Source organism: Meles meles, chromosome 6, assembly GCF_922984935.1.
Source record: "Meles meles chromosome 6, mMelMel3.1 paternal haplotype, whole genome shotgun sequence".
Classification (NCBI taxonomy): domain Eukaryota; kingdom Metazoa; phylum Chordata; class Mammalia; order Carnivora; family Mustelidae; genus Meles; species Meles meles.
This window is the reverse complement of record NC_060071.1, coordinates 120,102,985-120,118,823: the sequence shown is the minus strand read 5'-3', so window position 1 is coordinate 120,118,823 and position 15,839 is coordinate 120,102,985. Positions and strand designations below refer to the sequence as shown.

Here is a 15,839-nt window from a genome sequence, read left to right as displayed (position 1 = left end):
ATCTGGAAATAGTAAATAAAATAAAATAAAAATGAGGCTTTTGCTTCATTTGGGTAACTATTCTCTCTCTCCCAACAGCTATCACTCTGTTCACCTCCTCTCACCCCAGTGCCCCCCTTTCCCACCCATTTTTCAACGTGGAGTTCCTAAACACAAATCAAGGCATCACTCCCCTGCTGAAAACCACTCCATGATTTGCCACTGGATTAGGATAGAGATTAAGCTCCTGTATGTGGAGCTCAAGGTCCCCCATGATCTGTCCCCTGCCTATCCCCGCAGCCTCGTTTTACACCCATGTCTTCACACATACCTTCCAATGGAACCACACTGAACCTTTCCGAGCCTGCAAACACATCCTAGGATTTTATGATTCTGAACATTTGTTTGCTCCAAATATCCAGTGCTCCAGGATACCATACCCCAACACATCCCCAACCCCCTCCTCGCCCCTTTGTATTGCCGCCCACTTTGTGATACACTTTTTCTGCAAAGCAATCCCAACCTCCCCCCCTTCTCTTCTCCTGACCCTCCGCATACCCTGGCTCTCTAAATTCAGAGCCCTTATCTCCCCCACCAAGACGGTGATATTCTTAAGGCAAGGGACTGCATGCTGGTTATTTTCTACCTCCTAAGCATCTAGCAGAATGCCTGACATTTACTGTAGGCAATTTGATGAGTTGAATAAGTGCTTCATTATCATATTTTCTCAATTCTTGGTCCCCATCAATTCTAAAAATGTAGCATCCATTTAAACAGCTCCGCCACATTAAACATGGACCTCAAGGACAGGATGGGTGCCAATGCAAAGACATTAACATGTGAAAAAAAAGTGCTTCTTGGGATCAAGGACATTTTGGAATCAAGGATAGACAGTAACAGCATACAAATTGGCTAGTAAAGTATATAGGGGTAAGGCAAGAGAGATCTGATGGTCTGGGTGAAATCCAGAAACTATCAGTAAGGCAGAAAAGCTCCGCTCCACAATGGCTTCTGCTCTTCTGTGGGTACCAAAAGCTATAGTTTTCCCCAAGACAAGGTGTTGTACTACAGACCTACCCATAGAAATCAGGACAAGAACAAGATGGGGGCACCTTACCAATATGATGACTGCATTTACCTCTACTGTTCCATGTAAAGAAACTACATTCAGTGCCCTTGTTCCAGTACCGTATTTTCATCCCACTTCATCTCATGGAGACATCTGTAAACCCAACGGCTATGGCTGCTGCCACAGATGCTCACCCAAGATCGGTATCTTGGGTTGAGTCAGCGCTACCTTCTGAGAAAGCCTAATGACGGAATGGAAGAAACCCAGACAGACCTGGGTTTGAATCCGGATCTAGCCAGTTACAAATTAGGCATGTTACTTAGCTCTCTGAGCCCCATCTATAAAATGGGAAGAACACCGCCAAACCTGGAGGGCCCTGGCAAGGGAAACAGACAGTGTGAGTCCAGTGCCTGGCCCGGGAGAGGGCTGGGTACAAGGTGGTCACGGTGATGATTGCTCCCAGCTGTGTCACAGACACTTGGCAAGCCGGCCTCCTTCCAGGCCAGAGCTCCCCTGGTAACCTCCAGAGGTCTGGGTGGGAAACGCTCCTGGAAACTTGGGAGTTTCCCCCTTCAGATTTTGTCAGCCCTGCAGGGGATAGTTTCTAGATGATTCCTCGCCAGCGGCAGCATTTTAATGGGGCCTGGCTGGTTGCTTTCTCCTCCCCAGCCAGTAATCACCTGTGGGGAAACCAGTCCCCAGGGCTGGGCGGCCACACTGACTCACTCCCAGGCCCCTTGGCTCCCATGGCCAGAGCCAGCTTCCCTCTCTGTGAGGACTCTACCCCCCAAGTCCAACACTGGCGCGGTCCTCTGGCCCAGTGCTACCTGCTGGGACTGGGTGCTGTGGTCACGCAGGCTGCGGGAATGGCTGGACAAAAGCCTCCTTCACCCAAGCACGCAGAGTCCCAGCCAAAGCTACTGAAGAGCAAATTAAATGCACGAGTATGAGGCTAAACCCAACGCTTTGTTTCAGGGGCTATAATCTGACCTCTGGGCTAAGCAGGTCCCCGGGGCCACAAGCTCACTGAGTGTGCCCATTGTATCCCTACAGGCATGTGGACGCTGCCTCCCAGCCCCCAGCCAGGCCCACAGGCCCAAACACAGCCCCATTTTCCCCAGGGCTCTCAGCATTTTCCTCGGACTGGGCTCCAAGGAATAGACTCCAGATTACAAAATCCTCCGGCTGGGAGGTGCTTCCAAATGCTAGAGAACTAGAATTGAATGGAGGAATTATTGCCATGCTCCTCGGGCATGCGGTAATGGACTCACAGGGGACCCGAGTAAGGTCTCGGGCTGTAGGAACCCAGGAGGTGACCAACAAGGTCACTTCCCTTTGCCAAAGGAGCCCCATGTTATTCACCCATGATTCTCGACCAAGAGGTTGTTTGTAAGCTGTCTTGGGGGGAGTTTCCAAGACCTCTTCTAAAGGAAAAAGAAATTACGTGGGGACAGAAAGCAAGGGTCATGGAGTCAGACTGCAGCCCACTTAACTAACTAGTTCCGCCACTGAAGTTAAGTTAGCCACTTACCTTTCAACTCTCTGCAGCCTTGGAAATGTTCTTAATCAAACCAAGCCTCAGACTGCCCCTGTCTACTTAAAAACTGGAGATAATTATGGGGCGCCTGGGTGGCTCAACCAATTAAGCGTCCAACTCTTGGTTTTGGCTCAGGTCATGATCTCAGGGTCGTGAGATCAAGCCCTGCATCAGGCTCTGTGCTCAGTGTGGCGTCTGCTTGAGATTCTCTCTCTCCCTCTGCCTCTGCCCCTCCCTCAGCTCGTGCTCTCTCTATCTCTTTAAAAATAAATAACATCTTTAGAAAAATAACAGGAGATAATTATACTTACCTCACTCAGTTGTTGAGAGGATTAAATTAGATAATGTAAATAAAGCACTGAACTCACACAGTAAGTGCCCAGTTAAGCTTAGCTATTTATTTTTATTATCATGTTATTTTTCAGCAACCTATCTGTATACTCAAGAAGGGCACAGCCAGATTCCCTGATGGAAACCAAAGAACATACTATTCTGACCAGTCCCAGGGGAAGGGGTAGTCTAAGTTCAGCAAACAGTTTGAAAAAGTTAGTGGGAGAAGGGAAATTTTGTTTTCATACAGAAGTAGTTCAATTACTCTCAGAGGAGAGAAGTAAGGCTTCTTGCAGAAAAGCAGTCAGGCTATAAATGCTATAAAATTGATGGTTTATACACACACAATCAAAATGCAAATTCTACCTAGTTTGGTTTCCTACCTTGACAACTTATTTAATATTTTAAATTAATAAGAAATCCCTTTTGTTCTACCTCCTGCAACCCCAGCCTCAAATTAATCAACTTTCATATTTAATGGGAGAGTCATGGGCCATGAGGAATTGCAAAGGTAATTAGCCATTTCTAGGATCTCACTGTGCAGCTCTTAAAGCTCAGGGCTGATCCAGGCCCAAGAGTATGGATACAAACCATGGAGTTTGCTCTTATTCTCTCTGGAGCATGTTGGGAAAGCTGAAATGTCAACTGATGGGTGTTCCTTCAGAGACAAAAGTGTTTACACATCAACCTAAGTGAAATTACTCATTGCTTAACTATACTGTTGAATATGACTGGCATACTTAATATAGGCTTTTATACACCGAAAATGTTGTATGCGAACCTCACAGTAACCATAAATCCAAAACCTAGGATTGATACACACACACACACACACAAAAGAGAAAAAACGCCAAACATAACACTATAGGAACTCATCCATCACAAAGAAAGAGAACAAAGGGAGAAAGGAGCAGAGAAGAACAACAGAACAATGAGAAAACAATTAACAACATGTCAATAAATCCATACCTATCAATGATTATTTTAAATGTAAATGGCCAAGTGCTCCAATCAAAACACACAGGCAGGCAGAATGGATTAAAAAAACAATACCCATCGAAATGCTGCCTACAAAGAGACTTATCTCAGATCTAAAGATACAAATAGACTGAAAGTGAGGAGATGAAAAAATATTTACTCTACAAATGGAAGTGAAAAAAGAAGCTGGGGTAGCAACACTAATAGCAGACAAAACAGACCGTAAAACAAAGACTATGAGAGACAAAGAAAGGCATTATATAATGATAAAGGGATCAACCCAACAAGAAGATATAAAAATTGCAAATATCTATGCACCCACCATTGGAGCATCTAAACACATAAAGCAAATACTAACAAACATAAAGAAAGAAATTGATAGTAACTTAATAATAGTAGGGGACTTTAACACCCCACTTGCATCGGAGGGGAGACCATCCGGGCAGAAAATCACTAAACGCACTTTAAAACAGTATGTTTTTAGGTAAGCAAATTTCATCTCTGACTCATACACTTAAATATTTTTGGCAAGAAGCCCTTTGCATCAACAGCCCAATGGTATATTTCAGGTCAACCTCTGTCCAAATTAAGACAAATGTGAAATTACTTTAAGCCTGTTCAACATTAGCCCAACTCCCAGACATCTGGAAGAATGTGGGAGGCTAGCACTCTCAACAAACACGGTGAGAAACTCATGAGTGCGGGGAGCAGAGCAAACACCAGCTCCCAGGATAAAGCAGATCAGGGACTGAAGGCAAGGACGGAAGTGAGACAAACAAAGGAGACTCCCAGACAATGCATATAGACAACTGTCCCCCACTGCTTCCATGCCCCAAATGGAAAACACCTCTGCTACTTCACAGCAGCTTTTCACTCACCACCGATGATCCCACCGGACCTTCCGAGTCATGCTGTGTGCAGGTCCTTTATAGGACAGGCACGAGGAGCAGAGGTTATGTGCTTAAACGTCACAGCTAGTTCTTAACAGCTTAAGAATTTGGATCCCTGGGGCACCTGGATGGCTCAGTTGGTTAAGCATCTGGGTTCGGCTCAGGTCATGATCCCAGCGTCCTGGGTTCGAGCCCTGCATCAGGCTCCCTGCTCAGCGGGGAGTCTGTTTCTCCCTTTCTCTCAGCTCCACCTCCCTGCCCCGGCTTGTTCTCGCTCTCTTTCTCAAATAAAAAAATAAAATAAAGAAACTTCCAAAGAAGAAAAAAAAAAGAATCTGGATCCCTGGATTCAAACCGCCATAAAATTTCAGAATTGACAGAGCTAGGGAAAAAAGAAAAAATAAACCGTAATGATCGCCAGTCTAACGCAAACATTTCACAAAGGAGGAAACAGGTCTGAGTCTGAGTCCTCGGACACAGCCTGAGTCCTGGCAGCTGGATGTCCCCCAGAACTGAAAGGGAGAAGGAGAAAGGCATGTCCCCTTGTGCCGGCATTTGAGGGAACTGACAGGGTCTCTTTGTGCCTTGTAACTCTCTGGCATATGGAACTCTTTTGGGGGAGATGAAGGGAGGGGTGGAGATGGAAATGGGATAAATACTCGAATAAAGGAGGCGGCTGGAAAAGTCTCTTGCTCCAGCTGGGTGAGAGGATGCTTCCGGTGTGGTTCAGGTGACGGTATTGGGGGGGGGGGGTGTGCTCCACTGTGGCCCCTGGCCGGCCTGCTTTCCTCTGGCTGTTCCTGGGGGGCTTCTGTGACAAGGGCGGGACCCCCACATCCCAGAGTAGCTCCTCTGTTGTTAGGCATTTGCTCTCCTTGCCGCCAAGGGCCCCCAGATACCCTAGGCCGGTCTCCCCTGCTTGTAACTCCTGCCACACTAAGATGCTTGTGAAGACCGCAGGTGTTCCAGAAGGTGTGACCGGGAATTAATGGGGAAGAAGTTCTCTAGCCAAATCACTTCAGAAACATTGGGTTAAAAAAAATCGAAAGATTTCTTGATTATCTGACTTAAGACTCTGAGAAGTCAGATCATGATTCAGCTCGAAGAGGAAGATACTGTTTGCAGCAACTCCTAAACTTCTTTAACGGGGGGAGCCTCCCTTAATCTTGTGTGGGGAGCATTTCGTGGGACTGATGGTCTCTGAAACATGCTTTTAGAAAAAGGCAATGTAATGAGCTGCAAGGCCTTGCTGGGATTCCTTGCTTTTTCCCAGTCCGACCTTCTCTTTGAGCCCCAGATCGGGTTCTCATTTTAGCTCAATCTTCCTGAAATAATTTCCCTCCGGCAAACCCCCACCGCCTTTTTGTAACACTTTCTCAAGCTCTGTGTCTATTAACGAAATCCATCTTGAGTTGCCTCGGACCTTCCCGGACAACTGGAACCCCTCCAAGGCACAGCACCTTCTCACCCCGTGGTTTCATCTCCCCCCTCTCTTTTCTTTGTGCCTCTTTTGTAAAATAGAAAACGTGAGTCATAAGCAAAGGGAGGGGCTCGATGCAGCCTTCTTCGTAGCAACCCCCGAACTCGTCGTGAAATAACTCCGATCAGGCACACGAACACTTCCCAGTGGGAAAAAGGGAAACTACGAAGCAGAAGGCATGCGGATATTTGTCTGACTCTCTTTTGGCAGTGGGAGTTAAGAGACTTTTTTTTTTTCTCTCTTATCTGCCAGTTGCCCCAGATCAGTTAGCAGGTCCTCTGGATTAAGTTAACGCACAGTGAGAGTTCAGCATCTTGCTATTGGTCCAACTGATAACTTTGTTTCGGGGCAGTATTTCCGGCGGCCCCGCTTTCCCTTTGTCCGCATTCCCTATGGGGCCTCGGAGAAACCGTGTGCCTCCATCCGTGCCATAGGCCCTCGCTGGAAGAATGATGAGGCCCCAGGCGGGCCGTCTGAGACAGCCGCTTGTTGCCCTAGAACATTTCTCTCCGCCTGAAGCTGCCTGAGAACGTGCTTTATCGGGTGTGCTCCCCACATGTACAGTTTCAGGATTCCTTAGGTCTGGGATCAGTTGGAGAATCTGCATTTCTAACAAGTTCCCAGGTGCTGTTGCTGCAGGAACCCCATAGTTCAAGAGCCACTGCTTTAAAGGAAACTTCCCCCAAACCGCCCTTTCTGGCATTTACCATGAGCTCCTTGAGAAACAAGTCCTTTTCCAGGTGAGAATTTGGGAACAAGGAGCTTATGACCATACTTCCCTCCCAAGTTTTCACATTCCCGTTGTTTTGATGACATGCGCAGTCTTCTGATTCATGGGTCTAGTGATTGCAGCATTAAATCGTCTGGGTGATTTTACACATGGGAGAGAGTTTGCTTGTGGTGAGAAGAAAGGGGGAAGAGGGAAGGGATGGTGTAATTCTTTTGGTTTGGCTAGCAGGAGCTGTTTTTTCCCCTCGGTTTAGAAAAGCTTATCCCGCAAATGGCCCCCTCATCATTAGTCAGATTTGGCTCAGAAGCAACAAGATGCAGAAGGAAAAACACAGCTTTGGAGTAAAAATGACAGGGGTTTGAATATCAATCTCTGCCATAAGCTGTGTGACTTTGGCCAAGTCACTTAACCTCTCTGAACTGTCTGGGATACCGAGCTACCGGCACCCACCTTGAAGGTTATTGAGAAGACAAAATGAGACAAGATAGATAAAGCATCTAAAATGCTGTGGGCTGTCATGTATGCACTTGGCACAAGCTGAACTTGTCCTTTTCCCCTTCCCTTGGCAGGCAAGATGGAGGTCATCACTTCAGAGCGCCATCTTCTTATTGGCTAAAGACACTGTCTCTTGCCTTCTGCCAGGTTAGGGAAGCCTGTATGTTGGGGAATGAGGGCCTTTCCTTTTAGAATATTTACCTCAACCTCTAGAGTTTAATGGAGGAGATGCGGGAAAGGAAGGTGATCTTACAACTTCAAATATGAAATATCCTCCTCAACACGGGAGTCTTTGTTGACACGTTTTATGTGTCGATGGTGTAATGGAGCTGCAGGCATGATATTTGTTAGAAGAAGCGAATTCAAAAAGCGAGCCAGAGTTTCTCTTTCCTAGGCTGTTTATGACCACACCCCAGTTTTGGGAAGGACACTCTGTAAGAGACGTCTTGGCAAATTGAATTCAGGGGGAAAAGAGACACAAATCCCTATGATATGGGAATGACTAATAGAAATAAGGATTTTTGCCAGGGCAAAAAGGAATGATTTTTTGGTTAAAAGAGAGAATTTCACAAGGACATAATGATGTCTATCTTCAGACTTTCCTTAGGAATGTGAGATTTCTGTGGATTCAGTGAGTCCCATAACTGGGACAGGGGTCATCTGTTGCCAGTGACAGCTCTCCAGTCAAGGTATAGAAGGACTTTCCTAATAAATTGTCCTGAAATACATTATGTCTGTTTCTTTGGTGGTGATAAGCTTCCTGTCCCTCGTGGCAATCAAGAAGGAGGTAGATGACTGGGTCCTGAGCCCTTGATTGAGACAGAGTAGGGAGCGGAAGGGGAAGATGAACTATACCTCTGAGGTCTCCTTTTACCCAAAAGCTCTGTGATTCTACACCTTGCTCTAAATTGAACGTCTGCTACCCAGGAGTATGGTGCGAATCTACTAACTGGCCCCTAATGATCAGTTAGGACCACACTTCCAAGTATCTGATGAACATTTTTTTGTATTTTTTCAAAAAATATAAACACCATCCCCTCAACACACACATAAGGGAGGTTTTAAAAACCTGGGTGTTAGAATTTCAGGGACCCAGAGAACTTTCTTTCCTTAACTCCATTCCCTCTGTCTGATGCCTAGAAGGCCCAGGCTTTGTAAGTAGCAAATAGAGCATTTCTTGTTTACTCACTTTTATTTCCTTTTGGGCTCGGTTGGGGGGGGGGGGGGGGGACAATATCAAATATGCTTTTTTTCTTTTTTAATTTTTTAATTTTAGTATAGTTGAATCAAATATGCTTTTTTTTTTTAAAGGTACCCAGTAATAAAGCTGCTTGTGGGTAGGAGCTGTATTCAGAGCAGAACTGGGCAAGTCTGGCCAGGGGTGAAACTAGGGAGGGACAGGGATGGCCTGCAGGAGTGGGCGCTCTTTCTTGTTTCTCCAACGGACTTCACGTTTAATGAAACCTTTCCACCTTCATACCTCCCTCCTATGTTCTTATTTATTGCCTTTTCCTACTTTGATCAGGAAAAAAAAAAATCCTACCCCTTTAATTTTGCAGAATCACTTAGCTAACTGACCTGCAGGATCAGCTCCTGGCATGTCGTGTGCGACCACAGGAGAGTGGCAGAAGTCCTAAGTGCATGTGTATTAACGGCTGAGCCTGAAAGGTTCCTAAGTGTGTGCTGCACACCAACTGTGCCTCCCCACCCAACTGAACGTTAGCTACAATCTTGTAAAATCCAAAAAAAAAAAGTGTGGAGGTCACCTCCCAGAGGCCATCAAGTGACCCTCCCTCCCAGTGCAGGAGCGCTCCCTCCTCTCCCCTGCAGCAGCCCTGCTAGATGCCAACTCAGTTCCCAGGATGGGAAGGTAAGTCCTCTCTGAGTCAGACATTCCATCTGTGGATTGCTCTACTTGTAAAAAGTTCTCCCTATTCTGAGTCAGAATCTGAGTCACTATAGCATTTACTCAGTGGTCCTGAGTCAGCTCCCTGGGACTATTCAGTAAAAAGCTATTGTCATCCACAGAGGTTGGAAGATGGTTCTCTGTATCCCCCTGGTCATCTCCTCCCTGCCCCCCAATCCCATCTGTTGGTTCTTCCACCTGCAAATCAAACATGTCTGGCTCCTGCGCAAGCGTGCAGGGTCTGGGTGCTCCCAGCTGGGTGTCTGAACTCCCCACGGCCCTTGGTAAGTCTGTCCCTACATTTGTCTATCAGGGAAATGAAAGGTGCCAGCTCTGGGCAGTGTCTGCTACTGCTGCAGGGGGGTGTACTTGGGAGGGAGGGAAGGACGGAGGCCTGCTTCTCCAGCCTTCCTACAGCCATGGGGAAAGGGAGGCTCAGAGGTGGGGGGCTTCAATCACCCTCTCTGCTGTTCTCTTTCTCAGTGCCTGGGCTGGAGCTAAGAAGCTGGTCCAGATGTTCCTTTTTAGCTCTTCCTCCTCTCCCCCTCCACACTCCAGAACTGTGTTTCCTGAAGTCACCGCTGCAGGCCCCAGTTGCATGCTGAGCTTGCAAAGCAAATGATGCCGGCCAGTCTGGGAGAGGATGCTCCATGGCCACTGAGCATCGAAGAGCAGGACAGAGCAGGGCTCTGGGCTCTGGGCTCAGGACCTGGGCTGCCAGGTCGCCACAGAACTTAATGGATACAGTGTTTGAGCATAAAGCAGGCTCCGTCCACCCACACCATCTTGCACTCCTCTGCGTTGGACGGGTGACTCTGGGGGTGACCAGTTCTTTCACTGAAAAGAGGAGAGTGGTGGCCCCCACTGTGTACAAGAGCGTAGATGAACCCCTTGCTAGACGAGTCCTTCCTGCACATGGAAGGAGCAGGCCCTGTCCCTGCCATCATTCACAAAATGAAAAATTCACTTTCACAGGACGGCCAGTGATCAGGTATAGGATTTGATGAAAATGCTCTGGTACGAGACCATGAAGACGGCTGCACACCACTCCGTGAATGTTAAAAGCCACTGAATTGTACACTTGAAAGGATAAATGTCATGGAATGTGGATTACATCACTAAAGCTGTTATTTTAATTTTTTTTAGGTAGGCTCCACACCCAGCATGGAGCCCAACTCGGGGCTTGAACTCACGATCCTGCGGTCAAGACCTGAGCTGAGACTGGTTGACTTAGCTTAACCATGTGCAGCTGTAGCTCCATACCTGGTGCCCCTCAAGCTGTTATTTTAAAGAATGAAACCAGGCAGCCAGCTCCCAGGTCCCAGTGTCCTGACCTCTGAAACGGCTCAACCAGCTCTCCCATTTTACAGCTGAGCAAACTGAGGAAGAGGAAGAAAACTAACATCTAAGAAAACTCACCATTTTGTGCTAAATAGTGGGTATTTCCATATAAATTATCGTATGTAGTATCTGGTTGAGGAACAAAAGCAACACAATAAAAAACATAGGTAAAAATAGGAATAGGATGCCCTGGGCACGGTAGATGTTCAAATTGTAACAATAATAATGTGTTTGTTGCTTATTTAACCGAAAAGGAACAAGAAAAGCAACAACTTGACCGACAGTGGGTCTATTTACCATTATGCCACTTATACATAAAGGATGGGCTTGATTTTTTTTTTCTTCACAGTGTAACTGCTTTAAAAAAAAAAAAAAGTTGGCCTTGTACACGCCGCAGAAGGCTTGGGAGCCTGGAGTAGGCCACCATGCACTAAAACATACAGAACCGGCTTTGTCCGGGGGCATCCAAAGGAGCCATTTATAGCTAGAGAAGCTCCGAATACTCCAGCTTCTGGATGCAGCCAGGGTTTTAGTACTTTACCTAGAGAGGCCTCTGCCATGAGCAGAGACCCACTTGGCTGCTCTAGGTAAGACAGTTCCCCATGAAGACAAAAAGACATAGCTCCTAGACTCATCAAAGATAGGACGGACCCTTCCCCTAGAACAGTGCTCGGCATTCCTGCCTGCTGATGTTCAATCCACCTTGGTCAGCACGGCACGGATACCTTCTGTACTTGTGGGGGACCTGGAAGAGGAAGGTCCAGCTGTTAAGCCCGGGTGATCCCAGGCCAAGCCAGTCACGTCTCAGGTCCACAGGGGTAACTTCAGGAACAGCAGTTCTACATGACGGGGTGGGGAGGGGGAGGAGCTCAAAAAGGAATATCCAGGGACGCCTGGGTGGCTCAGTTGGTTAAGCGGCTGCTTTCGGGTCAGGTCATGATCCCAGGTCATGGGATCGAGTCCCACATTGGGCTCCTTGCTTGGCAGAGAGCCGCTTCTCCCTCTGCCTCTGCCTACCACTCTGTCTGCCTGTGCTCACTCTCTCTCTCTAACTAATAAATAAATAAATAAATAAATAAATAAATAAAATCTTAAAAAAAAAAAAGGAACATCCACACCTGCTTCCTAGCTTGGCCCAGGCACTAAGGAAATAATGGTTCCCTAGGGTTTTGGAAATATATCGGTAAGAACTACAGCAATGCTGACAAGGGGAGCCCACCATCTTTGCCAAAAAACCACAGAACTTTTTCTTTGCACTTCCAACTTCAGAAAAAAGCATCATTGACGGAAAAAATAATGACAGCTCCCCAGGTCCCTATAGGCAAAACAAAACAAAACAAAACAAAACCAAAACAAACCAAAAAAAACCCCTCAGGAAATAAAAAAGCATGTGTAAGTGTGCATTCGTGTGGGAAGCAGTGATTAGAACAAATAAAAATGAGGAAAGTGTTAGTGCCAGTTAAATCTTTATTAAGGAAGACTGTTCCTGGAACATGAAATCAAAGATGGGAAACAGAATACATTTTGTCACAGAGAAGTAACATCACAAATGGTGTCTTATAGTCTCTAGCATTGTTAGAACCATCCAGCTACCCCCCAAAATTCAAGTGGCTTGGGAATGTATTTGATAATAGCCACGAATCAGCCATGTTGCCCTCAATGCTGTGGAAGGCTATTTGGCGGTATGCATCAGACGCCTTAAAAAATACGTGTCCTCTTGACCCAATATTTGACTTCCAGAAATTGAATCCCCAGACTTCTGGGATTCACTGTGTAGTCCACACAGTGGAACACACTGCAGCTGTTAAAAACCAGGTAGCAGGACAGGGGGATCCAAGATGTCAGCCCAGGAAGAAACCGAGCTCACCTCTGCATCTACCTCACCTCTGGACCTACAGCTGCATACGGATCATTTCTCTTTGAAAAAGATCTCAAAGCGAGACAAACTGCTTCTCTACAGGAAAGGATAAAAGGACCCCATCAAAATGGGTGGGAGAGGCAGAGATGCCTTCTTGGCAAAAACCTCACACTCTCAACCCAGCCACATGCTGACCCACACAGGGAAGGCTCTCCCCAGTCCAGCATCTGTCCAAGAGCTCCTGGGATTTGCACCAGGGAGATGAGCCCCCGCCCCCAACACCTGTCCTGGAAAAGCAAGGGGATGATGGCAAGGCACCCAAAATGCTGTAAGAAACTGAGATTTCCCTCTTTAAAGGTCTTGCAGGCAGTCCTATTCACCTATTCACTTACTCACTGGATCACTGAGTGATCCAGTCCAAAAGCAATTTGAAAAGCACCTGGACTGTACGTAAAGGAGATTCATTTCCTGGTCTGGGGGCTTCTGCTAGAGCGGCAGTGGACAGCTGAGGTTCTTTCTAGAGACAATAGTGCCAGCAGATGCTATCTGGGTCCTCTCCACTTACTGCGGCATGCAGGCCCATTCAGACACAGCACCCTCCCCTGCCCCACTGGGAGGCAGGAGGAAGGGTGGGGAGGGGATGGACCTGGCATGGTCCCCTTGCCCTGCTGAAGCCACAGGCGGTCACAGAGCCACCCTGCTCCCTAGCTGGGGTAGATAGTCACCGATGTCCATGGCATTCTCCCACTCCTTTGCTAAAGTCAGCAGCACAAGTGATTATCATACTCTCCCACACCCTCATTGGGGCTGGTGACTTTGAGTGGCCGTGGCTTTCTGCGACACCCAATCTGGGGCCAGCGAGCCCAGTGCAGGCAAGGCACTCTCTAGCAGGACGGCTGAAGTCCTTGGGTGCGCACAGTCGCTGCATTATCCCACTGCATTTCTGAAGCCAGACAGTGGGCCCCACCCCTGCTCTCTCCAGCTGCCCTGCTAAAGTCAGCACACACGGACTGCACAGGGGATACCCCTTGTTTGCCTGGCCCTGGTGGCCAAGGGAGCTGGCTTTCCTGAGCTCCCAGGGACTATAACAGACAGTTATAAATTCTAAGACAGTTCCCGGCAAGCCAACACCTTGTGCAGGCACAGTCCAGACAGCCAACTGAAACACACACCCAGTCCTGTGAAAAAGGCCTATTTACTAATCCGAGAGCTACAGCCTGGGGGACAGGCTTCAGGTTTCCCACACTGCTAGAGGCTAGTGAGACACTCTCAGAGAACATAAGCAGGGAGACACTATTCTAGCATGACCTTTGGTCTTGCTACGGCTTGACAAGACCCCCAGAAAGGAGTTTATATAGTCATCTGAAGCCCTGAGTTTTGCAACTGTCACCCAAGGGACACCTCCAGATCTCCTGACCTGGAGGCTGGCAGGGATGACGAATGCAGCCTCACAGGACTATAGAAACACATACATATTCTTTAAAAGCTTTTAAAAGCTGCTGCCTGAGGGTCTGGCCTCAAACTAGGTGCTAAATGAGATCCTTTCCCTTGTAACATGGACAGATGTTGACATGCCCTGATATATCAAGAATAACTCGGGTTGTTTGGACAATCACCAAAGCTCAGGAGACAACAAGAACTAGGGCAAAGTTGAACTGTAAGGTTCAATCATGTACACAAGGTCACTGCTTCAAGAACTGGGAGAGGTAGCTTGTTTTGCCTAATGCATTGAAACAGACAAAGAAAGTCAACCAAAATGAGGAGACAGAAATATGTTCCAAAAGAAAGAAAAGGACAAAACCTCAGAAAAAGACCTCTGTAATGATACAGACATATGTAATCAAGCTGGTGAAGAATTCAAATGATCATAAAGATGCTCACTGAACAAATCAAAACCACAATGAGATATCACCTCACACCAGTCAGAATGGCTAAAATTAACAAGTCAGGAAATGACAGATGCTGGTGAGGATGCGGAGAAAGGGGAACCCTCCTACACTGTTGGTGGGAATGCAAGCTGGTGCAACAACTCTGGAAAACAGCATGGAGGTTCCTCAAAATGTTGAAAATAGATCTACCCTATGACCCAGCAATAGCACTACTGGGTATTTACCCTAAAGATACAAATGTAGTGATCCAAAGGGGCACGTGCACCTGAATGTTTATAGCAGCAATGTCTACAATAGCCAAACTATGGAAAGAACCTAGATGTCCATCAACAGATGAATGGATAAAGAAGATGTGGTATAGATACACAATGGAATACTATGCAGCCATCAAAAGAAATGAAATCTTGCCATTTGCGATGATGTGGATGGAACTAAAGGGTATCATGCTTAGTGAAATAAGTCAATGGAGAAAGACAACTATCATATGATCTCCCTGATATGAGGACGTGGAGATGCAACATGGGGGGTTAGGGGGATAGGAGAAGAATAAATGAAACAAGATAGGATTGGGAGGTAGACAAACCATAAGTGACTCTTAAACTCACAAAACAAACTGAGGGTTGCTGGGGGGAGGGGTGGTTGGGAGAGGGGGAGGGGGTTATGGACATTGGGGAGGATATGTGCTATGGAGAGTGCCGTGAAGTGTGTAAACCTAGAGATTCACAGACCTGTACCCCATGGGGCCAAAAATACATTATATGTTTATAAAAAAAATAAGAAATTAAAAAAAAAAAGATGCTCACTGAATTTGGGAGAAAAATGAAGGAACCCAGTGAGAACTTCAACAAAGAGATAGGAAATATTTTTAAAGTACCTAAAAAAAGAGGCACCTGGGTGGCTTAGTGGGCTAAGCCTCTGCCTTCGGCTCAGGTCATGGTCTCAGGGTCCTGGGATCGAGCCCTGCATCGGGCTCTCTGCTCAGCAGGGAGCCTGCTTCCGTCTCTCTCTCTGCCTGCCTCTCTGCCTCCTTGTGATCTCTGTCTGTCAAATAAATAAATAAAATCTTAAAAAAAAAAAAAGTACCAAACAGAAGTCACAGTGTTAAAGAATATAAAAACTGAGCTGAAAAATATACGAAAGGGGTTCAACAGCAGGCTGGATGAACCAGAAGAATGGATCAGCAACCTGGAAGACAAAGCACTGGAATTCACCCAGACAGAGCAATAAAAAGAACAAAGAATTTTAGAGGCAGCTGGTGGCTCAGTTGGTTGGGAATCCAACTCTTGATTTTGGCTCAGGTCATGGTCAAATAGTTGTGAGATCGAGCTCTACATCAAGCCCAGCACTGAACCACACA

At 46.8% G+C, this 15,839-nt stretch overlaps 1 protein-coding gene across 5 annotated transcripts in view; it reads right to left on the bottom strand.

Annotated features, from left to right (window-relative positions):
- Window positions 1-15,839, bottom strand: part of SMOC1 (SPARC related modular calcium binding 1) — a 150,464-nt gene that overhangs the window by 54,640 nt on the left and 79,985 nt on the right. The gene's annotated exons all lie outside the window — the stretch shown is intronic.